Source organism: Patagioenas fasciata, chromosome 1, assembly GCF_037038585.1.
Source record: "Patagioenas fasciata isolate bPatFas1 chromosome 1, bPatFas1.hap1, whole genome shotgun sequence".
Lineage (NCBI taxonomy): Eukaryota > Metazoa > Chordata > Aves > Columbiformes > Columbidae > Patagioenas > Patagioenas fasciata.
The window spans coordinates 176,698,112-176,714,679 of record NC_092520.1 but is presented as its reverse complement, the minus strand read 5'-3'; positions in this window follow the sequence as shown (position 1 = coordinate 176,714,679).

Below are 16,568 nucleotides of genomic sequence, written 5' to 3'. Positions count from 1 at the left end.
GCTTCCCAGGAACACAGACAAGCAACAGCTGCTAGGGAATCACACACACACACAGAGGCTACAGCTTCTCAGAATCAAGACACCCGCAGGAAAATACAACAGCTTCTAGGAATGATACAGATACAAGCGACAGCTCCTGAGGAGCTACATACATACATGTATGCATGCAACAGCTATACACCTACCGATATAGGTATGTGCAACAGCTGGGGGAAACTACACCTTGATACATGCTCCTGTGGTATTTGGTAAGAAAATCAACACATACAAATGCAACAGGAGGTGGGGGAAACCTTTCATCCATACACAAGCACACGCATGTGATTGCTCTGGGGAGACTGTGTTTCATACACCACCTCAAATCGCCATGCACAGAAATGCAACAGCTCCTCAGAAATCACCCGTAGCCAGATACCCTCACGTACATGCAACAGCTTACTGGAAAATCTTCCACCTCCCTATGCCCAAACCCACACATGCCCACAGTCAGAAACAAATATCCATGTGCACCAGGTGCTGGGGAGCCAGCCACAGTTCAGCCCCCAAATATTGCAGACAGGCAATACCTGCTAGGAAACCACCCTACCAAACATAGGTTGACTCTTAAGAAATTACTCCCAGCCCCTTCACAGAAAGCACAAACACACGGACAACTAGACGTAAATAACCCCTGCACAGACATGCAGATGCAGAGACCCGCGACTGAAGGGACATGTTGCATCCCTGGCACTCACCACAGCTGTAGTGGGACTGTCTGTCTCACTTGGACACACGCAGACATGCAACAGCTGCAAAGAAACTTGGGAACACAGGACATTGGATGGGAACTGGCTTCCTGGGATATGCAATCCAGCCTCCTGCTATTCCAGGCAACCACATCATATAATCTTGCTCACAAATGTCTCCAGGTCCATCCTAGCGCTGTGAGACTATTTGCTCCCTGCTCAGGGGCTGTGCTGGCCCCTCGCTGCTCTGATCTTAGAAACCTGCCCCAACACCTACATTGACTCATGACCAGTTCACACCCACATGTTCATATGCCAGTTGACTGTATCCTTCACAGGGGCACGCATAGAGTTTGCAAGAACAAATGCAAATGCTCTGAAACCTCTGCTTGCAGTTGAACAGACACCATCTGCACCCCAGCCTCACACAAACAGACACACACGCAACAGCTGGGTGAAGATATTCCCCTCAGCAGAAATATCAACATGCTTGCAACAGCTTCTAGGAAAATAAAACACCAAACCCTGCCACCAGCAGCACTTACATGCACAAGAGTACAGACATACAAGCGCGTGTAAACTCTGATGGGAAACTAATGATTTTGTTCATGCAGCACAAGAACTGTAGAGAAATCACTCTGCCACAAACCCCATTGCAAGCATCACTGTTATTAAACGTGTGATGTTGTGATGTCCAGTTATATCTAGAGAAGCTCACCTGTAGCTCACTTCCCCATCCTGCTAGTTATTGTTTAAGTACAGAACAATGTAATTACCCCATCCACCTCACACCTGCAGAGCTATGGGGGGATGGTGATCTCCTTTGCTCCCCCTGCACATTTTTCTCTGTTGGGAGAGAAATGACCTCATGCAAATCCAAACCCAGCAAGTACAGGACTGCCCCTAGCCTTCTCACAGGCATACAGCAGCCTCAGAGACAGGACACCAAACCCGTGAACACTGTGCACAGGGGCGGTCAGTAGCCCTACAGCAACGAGTCGCCTCCCCACAACAAACAAGGGCAAAGGACCCATCTAAATTCCTCACAAACAAATCCCAAAGATGTAGCAAATCTAGCACCAGCCAACACACACCACCGTGATGGCAATAAAGAAACAAGTTGGTCTACTAGATACAAACATATAAGTGCATCAGCCCTGTTGAAAATTACACTTGGGAAGCTTGTTATATCCTTTTTTATCCCACACATGTAAATCCAAGTGGGAAAAACCACACAAACACACCCCTCAGAGAGACAGGAGGTCAGGAGTTCTGAGAACACTTCTGGATGTTCCCTGGACCATCTATAGATGTCTGTTCACAGTGGATTAAATGCCAAAGTTACTCCATCTGGGATTAGAGGAGAAAGAAGCTTCTTTTGGCAACTACAGACTCTGATTTCCTTGCCTTTATCACTTTGGGAGGTTATGGCCATGGGTTTTTCCCTCCAAGCTCTTTTGAAGTTAAAAGCTGAAGGAACAGAGACTTGCTTCCATCTTTCTCTACCTTCTCCAAGGACAGACACTATCTAATCTTGAAGGGAGTTGAAGTAGGAGAAAATGTTTCCAACTGCAAATTAATGCAGGATTTGTTCCTGCTTGAGTTCCTCCAGGATCATCTTGCAGTCTGTTTGGGATGAGTCTCCCAGAGGTTCTCCTGCTGGCACAGATCCGTTCTGCACTCAGAAGTGTTGGGCCAGGATCCTCGTGCTGCCAGGGCCTGTGGGGGTCAAGCTCGTGCTTGCTCGTACTCCCGTTGGCCCAGGAACAATACTTAAATTCAGCAGAACAGAGCTGTCCCCAGAGACAAGCAGAGGCAGAGCACTGTACCCCCAGTGGTGTGGGACATTTGGGTCCTCAATCTGATTCAAAGCCAGGCCCCTGATGCTTATTTGTTCCATTGCAGGTGATCATCCAGAGGGTAGAGAAGCTCATCCCCATGTTTATTTTGTAGAGGCTCTTCACAAGTTAAAAAACCAACCAAACAAAAAAACCCACCACCAACAACAATAAAAAACACCAAAACACACACACACACACAAACAAAGCACAAATAAAACAAACAAACAAACAAACAACCACACACACACACACACAAAAAGAAACAATCAAAAAACCCACAAAAACGAAACAAAAAAACACCCCAACCGGCACCAAGGAAAAAAACCTCCTAAGATATCATAGATACTTTAAATCAGCGGCAAAGGTGCCTCATTCTCCATGTCCAGCAGTACAAAAGAAGAATCAGCTTCTAATTCTTTTGTGCTGATGTCTCTGAGACCACCACCCTCCAGCCAGGCCTGACCTCTCTGCTCCCTTTGTGGGGATGGAAACGGCCCCGAGTACCTCCTTGGTTTACACCTTTCTGCTCAGCTGCTGCTCTGGTGGGCTGCTATGTCCTCTAAGACTGGAGATGCTGTTAGAGGTGAACAAGGGAGCTGACCTTATTAGAGCAATTCCCCAGTGTTATTCCAACATATGCCAGGGAGTTGTTAAGTCTCAGAATAGCCCAGAATCTGGGAGTCACAAAGGTGATGATAAAACTGATTTATTAACCCTCTGTGCCCCAGCTGGGAAATACCAGAGGTAATGCTCAATGTGGATGGTACCTCTAGGAAACAGGGGCTGGAAGGGCAGCCAGCCATTCCCCAACCCATCCTCATCACCTGGCCCTTGTGCCATATGCACGAGAAGAGTCAGGGAGGGGAGGTAGCCATGCAGCCTGCCTGCACTGTCTGTGCTGCCTGCACTGCCTGTGCTGCCTGCGCTGCCTACACTGTGTGCTGCCGGGGAAGTAGTCTCGCTGGGAGCATTTCCAGCTCATGGAGCTGGCAGATCATCCCTTCTCCCTCTCTGCCTCTTCCCCATCTGCCCATCTCCCCCAGGGGTACAACCGGGTCCCACGGCTGGGGAAAACAGTCCCTGGGAGAAGGCTGGGTTCTGCCCTCGCTGCAGTTGGAATCTCTCCGCTGATCTATACTGCGGTGAGCAGTGACAGATTGATTTTACAGCTCTGCTTGGAGCCGACCGCTGGCCCTAGGCTCTGGATGAATCAGCTTTCTCTGGGCCTTGGCTTTTATTTCATTATTTTCCTGCAACTTCCCTCGCAGGCAGTTAAAGAGAGAGAGAGAGAAAGACCAAGTTGGCAGATTTTCTTCCGTGCTCGTGTGCTCCCAGGCTCCCAGCTTGGCTTTGGGACTCCAGGAGGAGGGAAGGAAGGGATTGTTTTCCAGGGACTCACAGCTGTCAGGAATAAAGAGGTGAGGCTCCTTCTGCACGGGTGGCTGCACATTGCAATGGCTGTGGGAGATGGCAGGTACTGTGTATATGTAGCACCAACAGTTCCTGTACTGTTGTGCCGATGCCTCATTCTCTGCCGAGCAGAGAGGGGCCTGTTTTTCATTTACAAGTGGCAGCATGTTTGGAAATAACATCCCATGAGTGTGATGGACATTAACCTGCTCAGTACCTCCAAGGTGGAAGTGCTTCCAGGTTCTACCCTAATAGCTGTGGACCTAGAGGAGGGGGCTGCTGTCTCCATCTGGCTGAGAGGTCCCTGAGCATGCCACAGCTACGAGGTTCTTCCTGGGATGAGGTAGCACCTCCAGCCATGAAGCTGACTTTCTTCCTTCTCCTGGCTGCGAATATTGTAGACATTGCGCAGGGAGAGCCAGGCTCAGTCGTAACTCTGTTGGTTATTACGCCATCAAGAGCAACAGTGAACTCAAGCAAGGACCAAGCAGCAAAATCAAAGGGCAAAAACATGCTGGGTTTTCCAGCCCTGGTCTGGAGCTACAGTGTGACAAATCAAGCCCTCTAAGTCCACAGTCTGGAGCAACTGGTGTCCTGTGTATGAGCAGAGAATACAGGGACCAACACAAACTGATAAACATGCTTCTCTCCACACCCCTAACACCTCAGGAGTGAACAGGAGCAAATCTCTGCTCTATCAGAATTGCTGCCGAAACATCCCTGTGTCAGAGCTGAAGATCTACTCAGAGGGTCTCTGACCTGTTCTGGCACCTGCCTTGCCAGAGTAGGAATAGCCAAAGGAACCCACCATGATTTTGGTCTGCTCCAGTCTTCTTCCCATATGCTCACCTCCCAAGCAGGGCTTCAGATTGCCATGGGTTGTACCTTCACCACAGTGGATTCAGGATGCCTTGGAGTTTTTTCCTGCCTTGTCGCAGAACTCTCTAACAATACAGAGTGCCTGGGGAAGGAGGGTTCCTCAGAGGAGAAATGCCAGAGTTACTGAAGATGGACAGCTAGGACATTATGTCAGCAGCACCCTCGAGCTTATACATATCCTTTCTCTCTCCACCTGCCCCTGAGCAAGGATCAGAGAGTGGCCTTGAAGATGTCCAGAATGGCTCAAACCATCAGAAAGCAAGGGCCTTTTCATCTGTAAAGATCAAGGGGTGGGAGGGGAAGGGAGAGGAAGGAAGAGAGAGAGGTTTCCCAGAGGTCTGTCCCAGCAAGTAGGAGGGAGGCAGCAAAGTCTATCTCATCCACTTTGTGTAATCTTTTAATCTCTTGGTTTTTAATCTTTCACGTCAGAAATGAGACACATCATTAAGAACAGAAGAAATCCCAGCTGGAAGGGAGATGGGGATGGTGAAGGAAACAAAAAGTCCCTTATTTCTAGGCCTTCTGCCTTGTTCCCTTTCCCTCTGTCTCTCTTTCCTCCTTTTTTCTTTCTGTTTACAAGCAATAATATAGGTAGTGATCTGACAGACACAGAAATGAACTGGGGTCCTCAGCACCTCGAGAAAAGGCAGTTCCATGGCCTCTGTGTGGTGCAGGTCAAGTGGCCCATGGTGACAGTCTGTGGGGGCACAGAGGCACAAAGCTCAGTGCCCCAGTTTGTCTTGAAAGACTCTTTTGGAGCCAGAGATGAACATTGCCAATGAGGTCTGTCCTTGTTAAAGGCAGGCTGACCTGAAGAAGCCAGCCCACCCCTCACCGGGAAAGGAGAGACAAGTTTTTGGAGGGCAACGGAGGACCTGGTGGCATCAGACTGCCTCGTCCCACAGCCTCAGGCTGGGCGCTCTGTGTCTCAGCTTCCCTCATCTGTCCAATCCTGTGGATAATAATCCTCACCTCAGAGGTTAATGAATTAACATTTGTAAAAGCTTTAGATAAAGGGCTAAGGATTATTACTGTCGTTATGCATGGAAACAGCTCTGAATGAGCATTTCCCACCTCCTCCCTCTTTCGAGCCTGGGGGATCATTTGACACAGATCCTGCCACACAGGAGCTCCCCAAGAGATGGAATTACAGGGAAAGTAAGGGAGAGGACTGCAGGTTGCCAGAGACACTAATCAGGGGAAGACGAATTGGGGGCACTCCATCAACCAGCAACCCATGCCTGTCTGTGGGGCCAAGAGCTTCTCCACTCATTGTTCTAACTGTGGGTGACAGGTCCATCTCACTCCCATCAAAGTTCAGCAGAAAACGGCTGCTGATTTCTGACCACAGCAAGCCAGCCCCTCCTCTTGTCCTTCCAAGGCTATCAATAGTTGCACAAGATACATTTGATTTGAGGAAAGCTTAAGCCCAAAAGGAAACTTCTGTACTGCTGGCTTGGGGCAAGATTCAGAAACAACCCAGACATACATTCCCTTCAAAGGCATAGGAAGAGACTAACTAGGATCAGATTTTGGTGTCTTAAATCTCGTGCAAAATGTTTTCCAGACTGCGGATGGGCACTGATTCAAAGCAGGAGTCTTAACATTATACATCTCTTCCTTACACACAAGCATAACCTCAAGAGAGAAAAGCCCTCCCTAACTCGCCTACTATAAATAGAGCAAACCACTTAAAATGGCTACGTTAAAAGAGAGCTGGTAATTTGATAGTGGTCTCTGCTTAATTAGATTAGGCTCTTCTTGAACTCAAGGGCTGCAAGCAGCTGATCCTCCTTTCTTTTCAAGTATTATCCTGTCAGCTGCCTTGCTGACATGACCATCGATCCTCCCTCCACGCTTGGTCCTCATGGAATGTTGACAGGGAAACCGTGAGGGACCAAAAGCTGTTGTTAGACAGTGACCCAGCAGAACATTTAAGTATCTGCCCCTAACCCCACATTGAACTGACCACTTGATGGAGCAGCAGCAAAGTGTTCCCTCAGTCAGGGCGAAGCTTTGGGGCCTGCCCAGCAGCCACGGTTTGGAGGATGCAGCTGGGACAAGCTTTCTGCTGAGAGAACAGCTCTTATTCACTGGTCAGGCAATGCTCTTCCTGGCTTACCTTGTCGTCTTCACATGCTTTTTGCCTTCATTTTCTAAAACCTGTATATCCATGGCAAGAAAAATGTGAAATGGAGTATAGCAATGAGCATGAAGGTCACGAGGAGACAGGTACCGACTAATTTTTGGCCAGGGTGACTGGCTGAGGACCTCTGCAGAACCACATGTCAATGCACATTTCCATGACATCCCAAACTAATGAAGGGGGAACGGATGGGTTAAGGGCAAATCATGACATCACTGATGACTGGAGATTACATCATGGTGTTCACCCATGTTCTGGGGTCTGGAGCTCTGCGCTGCATGGCACGGATGTGGTCCATGGCAGGGTTGGTGATCCAGCTGCCCTGCTTAGCACTGCTGAAAATAAACAGTGCTGTGCACAGCTTGTTGACAAAGTTTTCCAATCACATCTGGGGTAAAAATCAGCCTCTCTATGCTGTGATGCGTGGGAATTTGTACTTGAACTAGGCAAATAGCAAACAGCACAGTTAGTCTGCCCTGCAATGAGAGATCAGAGGACAGCACTACCTTGGTCTTCTCCTCAGGAGACTAGAGCAGATGTTAATAAACCATACACACTGCCAGAAGCTTTTTTTAAACATTTTGTTCTCCTGATTTCTCACTTGGAGGGAAATAAGTGACCTGTTTGTAGGTTACTGGGGCTAGCTGGCAGACTCTGTAGACTAAACATGGATAATAAGACAGAAAGTCACCTAGAAGGGAGAGGTGAAGTTGCTCTGGTCTTCGGGCAGGGGATGGACTTGGTCAACTCTTAGGGCCTTGTCAAGCCTCCCTAGCAATGAAATCAGCCAGATAGTACCTTCTGCATGAGTCAAAGTGGTCTCCCTGGAGTTTGATGCAGTTCCCGCTCAAATCCAGGATAACTGGAATCATAGAATCATAGACTAGGTTGGGTTGGAAGGGACCTTCAAAGGTCATCTAGTCCAACCCCCCTGCAACGAGCAGGAACATCTTCAACCAGATCAGGTTGTGGTACTGCTCTTAAACCACTGGATTGGACTGACACTTTTCCTATGCAGGCCCTTCAATCCCTGCTCAGTGAACTTTATTCTGTCCCTAGCAAGGGACTGTGTCCTGCATAAGTTTCTCCCTCCACAAAACATTGCCTGATTTTAAGAACTAATATTCCCAGACCTTCTGCTCTCCATCAGCAATGGCGGAAGTCAGCTTTAACAACAGAAAAATCGCTATTCAATATCTTCTTAATTAATATTAAAATCTATGTCAGGTTGTTTTGTTGTGGTTTCTATTTCTTTTTTCTTTTTTTAAAAAATCCTCTATCTCTTTGTTATTTATTCATTTCGATTTTTTATTTTACCTCATTAATGTAGTGGTGATTTAGATGCAGTTTCCTCTCTCTGCTGCACTTAATGAGTCGTCAGCTTTATTCACTCTCACCCGCGTCCTCATGGGAGCATGCTTTGATTTTCTAGTGGGTGCATGAAAACACAGATTAAAGCAATTAGACAGAAATAATCTTAGGGAAAGGGGAGAGAGATCCAGAGCGCCTAATTATACCATTTTAATCAAGACACAATTATGCAGAGACTTTTATAGATTATAAATTAACCAAACTCCAAAGGCAGAAAAAATATCATTTTAAATATGATTCATTATGCTTGTTGTTTCTGCCTTGTGATCTCTCCCAAACTGGACTTCAGGGTTCATTTAGAAAAAGTTCTGGATGAGGCTTTGCCGAAATGGAGAAGAAATAGACTCAGGAGACCCTGCTTGCTAGGACCAGAGTCTGGAAATGGCCTCTGGGAGAAGGCAGGGAACCACAGCTGCATTTCTCACTCACTGATCTCACCAGTCTTTTCCCAATGAACCGAGCAAGTGCACCTGCTGGTAGATCAGGCTTGACTGAAGGCCTCCAGCTGCCTGCATGGGTCAGGTAAGGAAAAACCCAATTCAGAGCTCTGGGTTCTGCTTTGTCCTACCAGGCTATGCCAAGATGCCAGCCAAGAACTATGGGTACTGTAGTCTAAGAAGCAATTTCCTGAGCTACAAACATTCCAATTAGAAACACAGTGAGTGGGCAAACAAAACACATCAGGCTGGATGTGTTTTCTTCTGAACCCTGGAGGAACTTATGGCAGCTGCTCCAGATTTATAGCTGCTCCAGATTTATTGCAGCAAAACTGCAGGGCGCTCAGGCTCTCGGAGCACATAGGAAGGTGCTTTGTTCCTGCTTTCTCTGCAGAGAAGCCAGGGAGACTCCCATACACAAGAGCTCCAGGAAATCCCAGTTTCCCATGTAGCTGTCACACTACTTTATGAAGGGGAAGGTGTCCAGAGCTCAGGCAGAAACAAGCAGGCCAGTTCACGCACCTCTGATTTTGTGGCTGCAGCCCAGCAATGTCTGTGAGGCATCAAGCTGCTCACTTTTGCTGTGAGCACAACACTAGGATCCCTCCTGCACCAGCATGCAGCACTCCTTGAGCTGTTCCCAAAGAGTTTCCAGGTGTTAAGGAGAAAGGAGAGGGCTCACCGCAGCGATCCTCGACTTCCTGAGAGGTTTGCCAGCAAGTCTCCTGAAAGGTTTTGCTGCACTGTAGCCTGAACAAAAGTCTTCTGCAGAAGACTCTGTTGCCAGGCACCTCTCACGAGGATGTCTCAATCCATCGGGGCCCCACCAGCCCACCCCATGCCATGAGCGGCAGTACTGAAGTGGCTGCTGTCCTCTCCGTTAAGCGCAATCCTCTCATCTGCCAAAGGAACAGCCTCAACCATCTTCCACCTGCAAGTCAGTCCCGGTGACACTCATGCAGGCTCTCTGCAAGGTGGGGATGGTTGAAATATGCCCAGAGCTGGTTTATGTGAGCAACAGGGGCACCACCAGGACAGGCAGATGGGGAAGAGGACTGATGGGTCCTGTTATTGAGCCTGAGGCTCAGCAGTCCTTCCAAGGAGTGAAAGGCAGCGCCTTCCCCCAACTGCCCTGCGCCCGAGCCATGTTGCACTAGTTGCCTCACAGCAGAAACCCTTGGGCTGTGTGAACGGCATCCACCATTCGTATAGGAGTGGCGTGGCTGCTGGCTGACCGAGGCAGACATGGGCAGTGGGACATCCTGGGACATCTCTCCCTTGCAGCCTCCTCACACATTTTCTCCTTCCCGCAGTGTACAAAGCAGGGCTGCAGGCTACTGCCCTTGATCCCTGTTGCCTGCTACCCCCAGAGCAAAGCCAAGAAGGGCTGTAGAGCTTTGGGGGTGGCCCCGTCCCCCATCTGAGGGCTCGGTCCGGTGGGTGAGCAGTGGTATCGGAGTGCCCTCTGCTGGCGCCATTTCTGCACTATTTGAACTGTCCAAGCCTTGCACACTCCCAGTACCTCTGGAAAGATGGGTCTCAGCTTGCGGGTGCCAGGCCATGACACCCCCACCATGGCAGGCACCACTCCCACAGCAATACAAGCCATCCCACAAGCAGCACGGAGTCTGATCAGTGCTGGATCACAGCCCCAGAAGAGCCAGCATGATGCGGAAGCCAGGACAGAAATTATTGTAAGTCAGCATTTGTCTCTGCATATGTGGGTGGATGGGTGTGAGGAGAGGGCATCACTCTCATGCTTACCAAGTGCTGCTGCTGAGATGTGGCGAAGACTCCCAGTTACAGCACTCCCATACATTCCCAGTTCCATAGGCGGAAAAGTCCATTCCCTGCTCCTTTGCTCCAAGAGGCAAGAAAATCAGAGGTGTGGTGAAAGGGGCTGAGAAGGAGCACACACCCTCCCTTGCCACTTGGTGCCATGCAGATGGCTGGCCCCTTGATGGGAGAGGGTCGTCTGGACACTTTGAATGAGTGGCTCTTAGGGACATGGCTTAGTGGTGGACTTGGTGTGTTAGCTTAATGGTTGGACTCGATGATCTTAAAGGTCTTTTCCAACCTAAACGATTCTATGATTCCACAGAGCTCGGTCGAAACATTCAGGCCATTCACCTGCTTTGGGTGGCTGGGAACATCCATCACACTGGGATTTGCGTTGTTGTTCATCCTGAATTTTCCTCTGCAGAGCTCCCTGTGTTTTGACTATCCCAATCTGCCATGGTGAAACCAGCAGGGAAGGCTGGGATCATTCTGCCTGGACCCAGGACACCCAGGGTCAGACCCGCCAGTGGATTCCCAGGTTGTGCGCTAAGAAATCTACCCAAGACTGTGCACACAGAGTGGGGGTCTGAAGTCCCTGTGGATCTATGCTGATTTACACCAGCAGAGAACATCACACACTGTGTCTGGGCTCCAGAACGACAGAGGTGACCTTCTTTTGCTATTAGCAGAGGAGAGAAGGAGAGAGCAAGATTACATTCCAAGGAGTTCAGGTCCCTCTGTGAAGCTGGTCACTTTGTGCTTTGGTATCTAAGTCATTCAAGCAGGGCTAACACTGACCTGACAGATAAGATGTGAGCTAATTAGCAGTGCTCTCTTCAGACTCCTTCCAAGCTCAAGCGCTGCAGAAATGCTGAATACGAGGTCTGCTTATTGTTCGGGGCAATTTTCAGTTGGAAAGAGGTAACGGAAAGTGGATTATCCAGGGAGATGGCTTGGGTTTGAGAATGGGGTGCTGTGTTGAGGTATTTGGGGGCCTACGAGGAAGAGATGTTGTGAGGTGCTGGACATGCCAGTAACAATGGGGCTGATGGTGCAGAGAGGAGTCCCAGAGGAGTCCTGGAGGAGCGTCCCTGAGCAGAAACTTCCTCTGAGTTGTCATGGGTAGGCATCTGAGCCTTGCAAGCAGGTCCATCAGGAACTGTCTTTTGTAAATATTACAAAATAGTGACAGAAACAACAACAACAAAACCCACACATAGGCAGGGGAAGGAGTTTGTTTTTAAGGGAGCAAAGAAAGGTGTCCTGCAGCCTCAACAAGTGGAACAGTGCTGCATCCTGCATTGGAAGAAGACATGGAAATTGCTTAGACATGCAGTCTATAAAAAGACTCCAGCATGGCACTAACACATAGTGCAGCCACCCTCACTGGGACTGCTTGTGGTCTTGAAATGCCATGCATGGCAGTTCTCTGGCAGGGAAGGAGCTATGAGTGGGTATCATTCTTCCCTGGTCTTGTTTAGAGTAACATAAAAAGTAAACTGATAGCATCCAAGATGGAGCAATAACTTTACTTTCCCTCAGCTTTTCATTAAACACTGCTGAAACCACTGCCCTCTCTCTGCCTCTGACAGTCATCTAAATGTCGAGCCCCAGACAATGTGGAGCCAGGCTCTGCTCCTATTAACCCAAAGTGCTGGAAGAATCGCAGGCCAGAGAAACTTTGGTAAAAATGTAAATGTCACTTTACAGAGGATAACTCCTGCTTGACAGAAAATCCATTGCCTCTTCCAAACAGTTTGTGAGTACTTCTGGATGCTATGCTGTGGCTTGTTGAGAAAGCAAGGTGGAACACAACTGCTGTTTTTCCAGACCCATCTTCTCAGTCCCCAAGTGCTGCAGTCCATTTACCTGTGGTCAGGCCTGTTGTTGACGCAAGGGCTCCTGTTTTAAAAGGCACCAAAAAAAGTGAAAGGCAGCCAAGACCTCCTCTCTTTCCCCTCACAACTCAATTTCAGATGCTTAAGGTGTTGGCATAGATCCCATTTTCCATGGTCCCTTGGCTAAATCCCAACCAAAGTGGTGTCAGGTCGGGAGTTCCCAGGGCTCCTGTAAATGAAAATGATTTTCTGCAACTGAAGTTGAGATCCTATTATCCCAAACTGGATTGCTTCCAAGTAGCACTGAAGCGCTCAGTTTGTTTTATTGCCCACTAGGTACCAGCTCCTACCAAATAAATCAATACACATGACTAGCATCCCACAGCAGTGCTGGAGACCTTCTTCAGGGACATCTCAGAGTTTGCAAAGCTCCCAGGAGGAAGCCAGGGATGACTCACATGCCACCCAGGCTGGACTCTGAGAAGAAGAGTGGAGAGACAGAAATCCATCCTGAATTCCTGAAACGAGCCCTGACTACAACTCTCTGCAAGTTTCGTCTTTCTCCACAGGTTTCTGCGGCCTTCTGCTCCATTCCTAGGCTGATTGTTCTGTGTGGGCATGGACTGTGAGGGAAACAAAGACCAGAGTTCTTCTGGGATATGGGAAATGTTTGGGTTTTGGGGTTTTTGTTTGTTTGTTTGTTTTTTATTAGAGCCCTACCCAATGCACTCAGCCATCAGCTAGTGACTCCAACTCTCTCCCAGACTGCCTTTAGCTTTAATTCTTTCTCTGTGATTGCTTTCTGCCTCCACCACCCTGGAAGTTCCTCTTTAGATCAGCTGGAAGGCAAGGGGCAGTGTGTGAAATAGTTATGTCCCCTCCAAAGGGTGCCAAGCTCCATCAGCTGTAGCAGGATCCCCCCCGAAAAAGCATGTACTAGGTATTTTGCACCTCATCTCAAAATGCAGAACTCCAGGGCAGAGAGGGCTCTCTAATAAACACACAGCACTGAAGAGATATGGAAAGGAAAGCAGCAAAATACATTCATTTGAAGGCAGTGGAGGCAGGAAGAGTAGTGTGCAGATGCAGAGCAGCAGAAAGCAAGCAGATGAAATGATATTCACAGAGAGCTGGCTATAAGGAAAGAAAAGGGGAGGAAGACATATAGAGGGAAAGGCACAGATGCAAAGAAAGAGAACACAGGGCAGGGATGAGAAGGGGGAAGTCAGAGAGAAAGGGAGGGATCTGGAGAGATTGCCTGATGTCAAATCTGATAGAAAAGAGGATTTATCTGCAAAAAATAACCCAGATCTAAGCTACAGCTTCAGAACAGCTGCGTACAGAGCCGCAGCACTGTGTATTTGTTCTTAAGCAAGGAAAAAAAAAAGGGCTGGTGTAGGTTACAAGCCAAAGCAGGGTCGTGCCATAGCAGGAGGCTGCCCGCCAGAGGAAAGGAAGGAAACGGAAACAGAGACAAGGCAAGGCAGAGGAAAGCAAGATGAGGCAAGGGAGAGGAAGGCAAGGCAAGACAGAGGATGGCAAAGAAAGGTAGAGGAAGGCAGGAGAAAGCAGGTGAAGGCAGGGCAAGGCAGGTGAAGGCAGGGCAAGGCAGGTGAAGGCAGGGCAAGGCAGAGGAAGGCAGAGCAGTACAGGGCAAGGCAGGGCAAGGCAGAGGAAGGCAGAGCAATACAGGGCAAGGCAGGGCAAGGCAGAGGAAGGCAGAGCAATACAGGGCAAGGCAGGGCAAGGCAGAGGAAGGCAGGGGAAAGCGAGGCAGGACCGACCCGGCGGGGCAGGACGGTCCGTCCCTGTCCAGGGTGCTGACCGGGTCCTGCCACCTCCCAGCTCCGCAGCCTCTCGTCCCCCTGCGCCCGCCCCGGCACAGGGACCATGCCGGGGACGCCAAACCGTTACAAAAGCAGTGTGCTTCCTGGAGTGAGCTGAGCAAGGGAAAAAAAGATACACACAGTCAAGTAGATGTAAGCGAGATTTTTCCTCTTCCTCTCTCCTGCCAATAATTTCAGCAGCAGGGCTGAAGTCTCTAAGGGCAGGACTGGATAACTGGTAGTGAAGTGACTGCCCATGGCTGGGGAGCTGCATGAACACAAGGCATCTCTGGAGCTACATTTCTGACCTGTCTGTATTAGTCATTGTAAGGACTGGCCATCGTCTTAGCCTGTGATGGACAGACCTCACTCCTCCTAGGGCTAGGCTCTCAGTGCTTCCAGCTTGTGTTGCCCTGGATCTGAGTGCTCTCTGTCATCATTGCTACTAGATCCCAGGCTCTCAGCATCCACACTGGAAGAACAGAGACTGAGATGGGAGGATAGACTCAGTTATCCCACCTGCACCTGATCTACCCAGATCATATGACCAGGAATTGGCAGTTTGCACAAGTGCTGTGTGTGTTGGGCCACATTTGCCATCAAGGAGCTTTTGGTGAGGTTTCACTCCATGGCCTTGAGGCTTAAAAAAGGCTTAGTCTGAAAAGTTGTCTTAAACCCATGGTCCACTCACAGCATGGACAGGTGCTCTGTCTCCACAGCAGTTCAAACCCCTACTTTGGACTTCCAGGACATTTTGCAAGATGAAAGAGCTGGAAGGGAGCTGGCTTTCTCTGCCCTCAGCTCTAGTGTGTGTCTCTGCCTCTTTCCAGAGACATTGTGGCCTCACCAAGCCATTTTGTTCCAGAAAATTGCAAATCAGCAGCCCCACGGAGGAGAATGCAGTGTCCAAAAACCTGACAGAGTTGCTCCACAGGCATCTACAAATGAGTGTTAGCACAGAGTTGCAGAACAAACCTGTCTTTCTGAGATCAACCTGGTACCAGTGCTTTGTTTCCAATCTGACACCAATAGTCTGGACCAGAACAACATGTTTTAAAAGTTGGTTGGAAAAACATCTGACAGAAGGGGTACAAGGTGGCTGGCCCTGCTGCAGGGCTAGATAACCTCCCAATAGCTTGATAACATCACTCTCTGTGATTCTAATACATGACAAAGTCAGAGTGCAAACTTTCCAGTCACACAGACCCTTGTGGTACCAAACCAATAAAAACAAAAACATTTCTTTCCAACATTGAAATCTTGCTCACACTTAACATGTAGCAGGAACCCATAGTGATTCCTGCCACGACTGTATAACAGCAAGCACAGCTTCATAATGACCATTTTCCAGGTCACCATGGAAGGCAAAATGCCCTTAAGGGATGCAGATGTAGGGCATCAGCTGGGTCCCAACTCTCCTGTCAACAATGCAAAGCAGGGAGCCTTTAATCAACTGGGCCCACATTTCATGGGGATGTGCCAGGAAGCCAGCTCCATCTTTGGGGATGACTGAAGCAAGGAAAGTGCACCAGGAAGAGTTAGAAGAGAATAGCACAGTCGTGGGATCAGCTGGGATGAACTACCTGCCTTGTGGCATCTCCCCCAGTTCTGCTCCCCTTGGCTCTGCTGTCCCCAGCAGCTGCCTCGCTGAGTAGCTGTACCTCTCCTGTGGGCCAGTGCCACGTGTCTAAGTTGGAACATTATTCCTCAGTTCTAGGAAATTGGATTAAGGGTCAGAGAATACCGACTGCTATTTACCTTTGATTAAAACCAGCCCTCCTCCCTCCCGGGCTGGAGAGGCCAATGTTGCTGTTATTTACTCTGCTGCCAAACCTGGAGTTCAATCCTTGCCCTGCGGCACTCAATAAAAGCCAGCACAGAGGGGGGGTGTACAGCAGGCAAACAGGCAGGGTTGTGGGGGTGGAAGGGGAGTGATTATCCAGGCCACCGAGTCCCATTTCTTTCTTTTGCAGTCAGGCTCTGGCTCAGCAAGGACAGGGGTGCTGGAAGTGCCTGTCCCTGTGGCTCACAGGGCTAAGGAGCCAGCCAGGGTGATCCCAGGCAGGGGATTTGCCCCCACGCCTGTCTCTCATCCTCTCCCCTCACCACATCCCACTTTAACACAGCTCCTCTTTTTCTCTACCTCCTTCCCTATCTCTCTGCCCTCAGCCTCCACCTTCACCCTCCCCCTGATGACCTCTCTGCCTCCACTTTCTGCCTTTTCCTCTCTTCTGCTCCCCCTCCTTCCCACCCTCTTCCCCCACCTTCGTTTCTCATTCCCCTCATTCTCCTCCCTCCCTCTCCCCCACCCTCCAA